This window comes from Magnolia sinica, chromosome 5 (genome assembly GCF_029962835.1).
Source record: "Magnolia sinica isolate HGM2019 chromosome 5, MsV1, whole genome shotgun sequence".
Classification (NCBI taxonomy): Eukaryota; Viridiplantae; Streptophyta; class Magnoliopsida; order Magnoliales; family Magnoliaceae; genus Magnolia; species Magnolia sinica.
Window position 1 is genome coordinate 103877554 of NC_080577.1, and position 7543 is coordinate 103885096.

Below are 7543 nucleotides of genomic sequence, written 5' to 3' on the forward strand. Positions count from 1 at the left end.
AAATTAGTTGAACTAAAACAGAGTATATATGGAATGCAATTTTTAGCGGTGTTAGGTATGGAAATGAGGAACTAGTTAAGATTGACAATAAAGTACCCAAAAATGACCATTTTTGATATCTTGGGTTGACAATTAATGAGAGAGAGATTGAGAAGTATGTTTCTCATAGAATTCAAGTTGGTTGGAAGAAGTAGAGATGTGCCTTTGCGTTTTATGGGATTGCTGCGTACCAATCAAAATAAATGGGGAAAATTTATAGGATAGTTATAAGACCAGCCATGCTTTATGGGACCCAATGCAGGGAAGTTAAAGAACAGAACATTTATAGGATGAGAAATGAAGATGTTGAGATTGATGAGTGGCATTACAATGATAGGATTAGAAATGAATGCATTCAAGGGAAGAACTATGCTGGTTAGAGTGTCTGTGCTTGTGACTTGCTGACCTGTAGCTTAACTGAGGATATGAACATCATGATTTTTGCTGGGGTGTCACGTTATTCCTATCCTTCTGAACCACAGCTGAGTGATTCCTATCCTTCTGAACCACAGCTGAGTGAAGAGTGTCTAGAAAAAGTCCCCGACTTGCCTTTTTATCCTTGATTGATTGAAAATTTTCCCATGTGGTTCATATCGGGTTTGACTTTGGATCATTTACGCGGTGGGGGGAATAGGTCAGAGGCTTTGGCAATTTTCCTTATCATTCCTTGATCGAGTTACCCGAGTTGTGAGGGATTTTTTTCTACAGGCTATCTAGCGACCCTAGTGACCATGATTTAGAAGTGTATTAATAGGAAACTCCACCTGAAGGTCTACACAGTAGTCTGATTTAGGGCTGAAAGTCGGGCGGGTTGGGTTGGGTTGGTGCTCAACCCTACCCCAACCCTAACCCAACCCAACCCAACCCAACCTCGGGTTGGAAATTCTCAACCCAAGCCCAACCCAAGCGGGGCTCGGTCGGGTTGGGCGGATACGTGCTAATATTTTCATTATTACATTAGTCTATTATATTTCAATACACTTCTTATTTTTTGTACCTATGATTTTATTAATTATATATGTAGTTATTTATGGTAAAGAACTATATTTTTTCTAAACAAACGAGCTAAAATTTAGGACTACTTTAAAGGTCGTGTTATGTAGTTCACAATCTATTTGAGAGAGAAATCTGGCATATCTTGTTAGCTTGAATCATTGGAAATGGCGTGGACCAATGAGACCCGATGGCACTGGAATTTCCTATGCCTTCAACACAGATGATCCATACTCAATTACAATTTATAGCTTACATATAGATAGGGCTCGGGTTGGGTTGGGCAACCCAAGACCTCAACCCAAGCCCGACCCAACCTTGATTGGGTTGGGGTTTACATAGCCCAAGCTTGAGACCAAACCCGGTACATCCTGCCCGAGCCGAACCCAATGTCGGGTCGATCACGGGTCGGTCGGGTTGAACCCGCCCGACTTTCAGCCCTAGTATGATTTTTCAGTTTTTTGTGCTACTGGATCTTGTATTTTAATGATCCAGATCCAGATCCAGATTGTTGGGCTGATGTTTCCCATCACGCAATGGATTTCCTTGCTTTTTGTCAGCTGTTTGATTCATGCAACAAACCCATTTTTTACACACTACTTATTGGTATTAATAAATGATATGTATTAAAAAACCATACCATTAGTGATAGTTACGAATCCAAATTAAACAGTCCCAAGGAAGAAGACGAGCATGGATGATGAGTTGTTGTTGCCAACGTTGAATCCAAAACGTTTCCGTACTGTCAACAATAGCTGTTATTTGTGCTCTCTATCTGCACTTATGTGTTACTTGTGATAGATGTTGGCACTGACATTCATCGAAAATCTAGCCCTGCTAGAATATATATATATATATATATATATATATATATATATATATATATTACAGGCGCGATTCTTATTTATTTCCAAGAAAGGTTGAGACTGTTGAATCTGATCTGCCAATCTCATTGATGGTCCTATAGCATGGTCGTCGAAATGGGAACCTATTAGGTGAGACCCCCGACTAACTAGGGTCCACCTTGTATGTATTTTGTATGCACACCGTCCATATGTTTTTTTAGATCATTTCAGTGCATTATCCCAAAAATGAAGATCCAATTATCAGCTGGACCATACCATAGGAAACAGTGGTGAATGATCATGAATGAGCCACAAAAGTTTTGGATCAAGCTGATATTTGTTTTTCCCCGACATTTAGGCTTACGTGACGTTATCAGCAGATTGGATGACAAATAAATTATGCCTTAAAGTTTTTAATTACACCACTGTTTCCTATGGTATGGTCCACCTGATTATTGGATCTGCTTCATTTTTTGTTTTGGGATAGTGTCCTGAAATGATATGGAAAAAAACAGATGAATGGTGTGGATACATAATAAACACATCAACGTAGGCCCCATGATAAGGGCCTCAGGGCATTGGGTGAATTGGAGGCCTCACCTAATCGGCTCCCCTCCATAGGGGTCCACTTGTATCATGAATGATGGTTCCCATATTTACAAACTTAGTACATTGCGCTTATCTTCCGTTAAGATTACGGTGCACATATAATTCTCCATAATTTAGGGTGCGTCTGGTTGCACTAAATATCGTGATATATTATTAATTTTGCACCAAAGTTGGCTTGATTAGTTATAAAACATCATGAAATTTCATCGTTTTTGGTGCAATTAAAGGGCATTCTTTAACATGCTTTAAATGATGTGAGATGTGGGAGCCGTGCCCCTAAAAATACACCGGTCTATAGCCAGGGATGGCAAAGGATCCAACAAATTACACACGGGTTCCAAAATATGGATGAAGGAATATATATATATATAGGGAAAAGGTACTATGCGCTCGAGCTGATGGTAACGTCCCATGAGATCGAGCTGTGTGGGCCCCATCGTGATGTGTTTCAAACATCTACCCCATCAGTCAGATGCACCATTCCATCATGGGCCTAGATCTCAAAAATCAAGTCAATCCGTGACTTGTGTGGGCACACCACATACAGAAGTTGAGAGGGGCCGTGCACCATTAAAACATTCATAATCATTTTTTGGGCCCACCGAGATGTGTTTTGCAAATCCAGCCCATCCATTATGTGTGTCCCACTTGGATGAGGGTTCAGACCAAGTTTCAGATGCATGCAAATTTTAGGTAGGCCCCACCAAGTGCTTTTATATGTTTTTGGCATGTCTTCACATTTTTTTAAATGGTATGGCCCACCTGAGTTCCGTATACACGGCTGATTTTTTGGGATATCCCATAATTTAAAGGGGACCCATCAAATGCACGGTTTTGATGGTCGACACGCATCACAGTGGGCCCACACAGCTCGACCTCATGAGAGCTTATAGTGAGCTCGAGCGTATAGTACCTTTTTCCATATATATATATATATATATATGTGAAGAGAGAGAGAGAGCAGCTGTCTGCGCACAGTACCGCACGAGACGTTTTGCGCACCAACCAACACAAGTAGAAAGGGCGGGTTGGGATTAAGCCCCACCGTGATGCATTCATAAAATCCACCTCGGTCATTAGGTTCGTGATATAAATTTAGCAGTATGTGTCAAAAATTAGGTAGATTTGTGATTTAGATGGGCCACACCAAGTGAAACCATTTGGATAATGGGCATCCCCTTTACTATTTTTGCTCATATGGCCCACTGACATTATAAATGTAGCTGATATTTTATTCTGATAACTAAATTATTGTCACACATCTTATGGATGGAGCGGATTTCAAAGACACATCAAGGTTGGCCCACCCATCAATAGAAATTCTTAGGTTACAGTTTATTTGCCATCTAACCTATTGATTACGTCACAAATACCTGAATGAAGGGAAGACATGAATATTAGCTTGATCCAAAACTTACTTTGGGCCAAAGAATTTTTTAAACGGTTGACTTTCCAGCAAATTTTCTTGTGGCATGGTATACTTGAGATTGGATTTGACTCATTTTTTTAAATCATGCCACACATTCAGCTGGCAAAAAAGATGGAGGGCTTAGATTAAACACATACATCATTATTGGGTGAAAGAGTACCAACCAGATGCTAGGTGGTTCCTAGCCGTCAGTGATCCACAGCCTAGGACAATGTCCCAACCAATACGGATCAGCTAGAGGTGGGCCCACCTTGACATGTATGTAAAATCCACTCCAACCATAATAGGGCATGATGATAATTTAGGCGTATTGCTTTAACATCAGCCACATCTATAATTATAGTGGGCCACATGAGTGGAAACCGTGTAGGGGACCCTCACCATTCAAATTACTTCACTTGGTGTGATCTACATACATCGTATATAGGTGTAATGTTTGGTATCCGTACATTAACTTCCACAAGGCAGTTAATGGATTGAATGGATTTCACATAAACATCATGGCAGGTCTTGTAAAAATTCAAATGTAGGCTTCTCCCCTCCCACTGTTTTCAGTTTTGTGTCCCAGTAAATCATAAATCAGCCTGAATTTTTTTTGCATCCAATGATTCAATTGACATCACAGATTGAATGGTTGGAGTGGATCACAGGAACATATCTTGGTGAGGCTCACTTGTAGCACACTTGTCTAAGTTGGCATGACGAGTGGGAATTTGGTGCGAAGGAGACCAATACACACAGCTCTCTCTCTCTCTCTCTCTCTCTCTCTCTCTCTCTATATATATATATATATATATGTGGAAATGGTTCTATCCGGTCGACCTCATGGCGAGCTGTCTGAGCCCCACCATGATGTGTGTTGAACATTAACACCGTGCATTTGATGAGTCCCCTTTAAATTATGGGATATCCCAAAATTATTCAGCCATATATAGAACTCAAGTGAGCCATACCATCTAAAATCTTGTGAAAACATGCCTAAAATATATAAAAGCATTTGGTGGAGCCCACCTGAAATTTGGATGCGTCTGAAACTTGGTCTGACCCCTCATCCAAGTGGGACACACATAATGGATGGGCTGAATTGGTGAACCACATGTCGGTGGGCCCAACATATGGTTATGAATATCTTAATGGGAGAGTAACCCCTCTCAAATTTTGTATGTGGTGTGGCCAACACAAGTCATGGATTGACTTGATTTTTAACACAGAGGCCCATCATGGAATGGTGCATCTGACTGATGGGGTAGATGTTTGACACACGCCACGGTGGGCCACACAGCTCGACCTCATGGGACCTCATGGGAAGTTCCTGCATGGTGGGCCATACCATCTAAAATCATGTGAAGACATGCCTAAAAGCATGTAAAAGTATTTATTGGGCCCCACCTGAAATTTGAATGCATCTGAAACTTGGTTTGATCCCTCATCCAAGTGGGACACACATAATGGATGGGCTGGATTTGTGAACGACATCTCGGTGGGCCCAACAAATGATTATGAATGTTTTAATGGAGGGTAGCCCTTCTCAACTTTTGTATGTTGTGTGGCCCACACAAGTCACGGATTGACTTGATTTTTAAGGTCTAGGCCCACCATGGAATGGTGCATCTGACTGATGGTGTTGATGTTCAACACGCATCACGATGGGGCCCATACAGCTCAACCTCATGGAAAGTTCCCATGAGCTTGACGGCATAGAACCTACACACACACACGGAAAAGGTACTATGCGCACGACCTCACGATAAGCTCCCGTGAGGTCGAGTTGTGTGGGCCCCACCGTGATGCGTGTCAACCATCAACACTATGCATTTGATGGGTCCCCTCTAAATTATGGGATATCCCAAAAATCAGCCGTATATGGAACTCGGGTAGGCCATACCATCTAAAATCATGTGAAGACACCGTTAAAACATATAAAAGCACTTAGTGGGGCCGACCTGAGTTTTGAATGCTGCTGAAACTTGGTCTGAACCCTCATCCAAGTGGGACACACATAATGGATGGGTTGGATTTGCAAACCACATCTCGGTGGGCCCAAAAAAATGATTATGAATGTTTTAATGGTGCACGGCCCCTCTCCACTTTTGTATGTGGTGTGGCCCACACAAGTCACAGATTGACTTGATTTTTGAGACCTAGACCCATGATGGAATGGTGCATCTGACTGATGGGGTAGATGTTCGACACACATCACAGTGGACCCACATAGCTCGACCTCATGGGACGGACTCGTGAGATCGAGCGCATAGTACCTTTTCCCATATATATATATATATATATATATATATATATATATATATATATATATATATATATATCAGCTTGATCCAAAACTTTCGTGGCTCATTAATTGACAATCACCGGGTCCTCTTGAGAATTGAATCTGCTTCATTTTTAGGTTCATGCCCTAAAATGATTTTTAAAAAAATGGATGAACAGCATGAATATAGAATACATACTTCAAGGTGGGCCCCATGAGCCGCATCTAATCTACTTTGTCAATCTGTGGTCCATAGAGCAAATACAGATGCACAAGAACAGTCACGTTCAACTTAATATTCCTAGAGTCGGTAGGTAGGTAGGACCCTACACATACATCATGGTGGCCCCACAGTGTTTACTCAGTAGACAATCCGCTTCCTTAACAAAGAAAATAATAACAATGGTTTGGAAAAGCTTTTTTCTACAGCTTGTAATCATTTGTGTGCTAGGCTATTAACATTAGTGGAACTTTAACTACCTACAAATGTTATTCAACTGTCTTTGTTGGGTACACTGTATGACATCCGATGAGTCCCACGACGATGGGATACCCCAAAAATCAGATCTATATCATGATACAATTAGTAGGTGGGATATACCATAGAAAACATTCTACATCCACTAATAAACTTTCAAATTCACATGCTGGCCCATGTCATGGTTGGACCGGCCTTATTATTATTATTATTATTTTTTGGGGGGCATCCCACTTCCTTGGTGGGACACCCTTCTGGACGTGTTGGATTAGACCACAGTGAGACCCAAAAGGAGAGTTACAGGATAAGCTATTTCTAGAAACTTTGCAGGGGTTCAATCACCACTGTTTCCTGTGGTGTGGTCCACCTGAGATTTCGGACATTCTTCATTTTTGGGCACATGTCCTAAAACTGGCAAAACGGATAGACAGTGTAGATATAAAACACATATATCAAGGTGGCCCACAGTCATAGGCCACTCATCAGGTGTGGCCCACCGTGAACATGAACCAGCTCAAAGATCAAACTGGCCCACCCAGGGTGGGTCAGACGTGTATAGCGTTGGTAACAGCTTATATTAGTGCCCACAAGAAAAATGGGTTTTATTGGACTAAACCAACCGTGTGATAAGTGGATCTTTTCTTTTGGGAGCTGTGTGGGGCAAAAGGATGAATCTGGATTTGGTAAGCTACATGCATGGTTACATGTGAAAATAAAGCTCGTGGATATGCCATTCATGTGCCAGCATGGCACATAGGTATAAGATCTAATCCATCCATCAAGTTAGTCCATCCTTTTCCCCAAAAGTAAATATGGTCCACAGAGCATGTGGGCCTCGATATTGGAAACAAGTGGATGGATTAGAAAAGTTGAGCCAAGTTTTC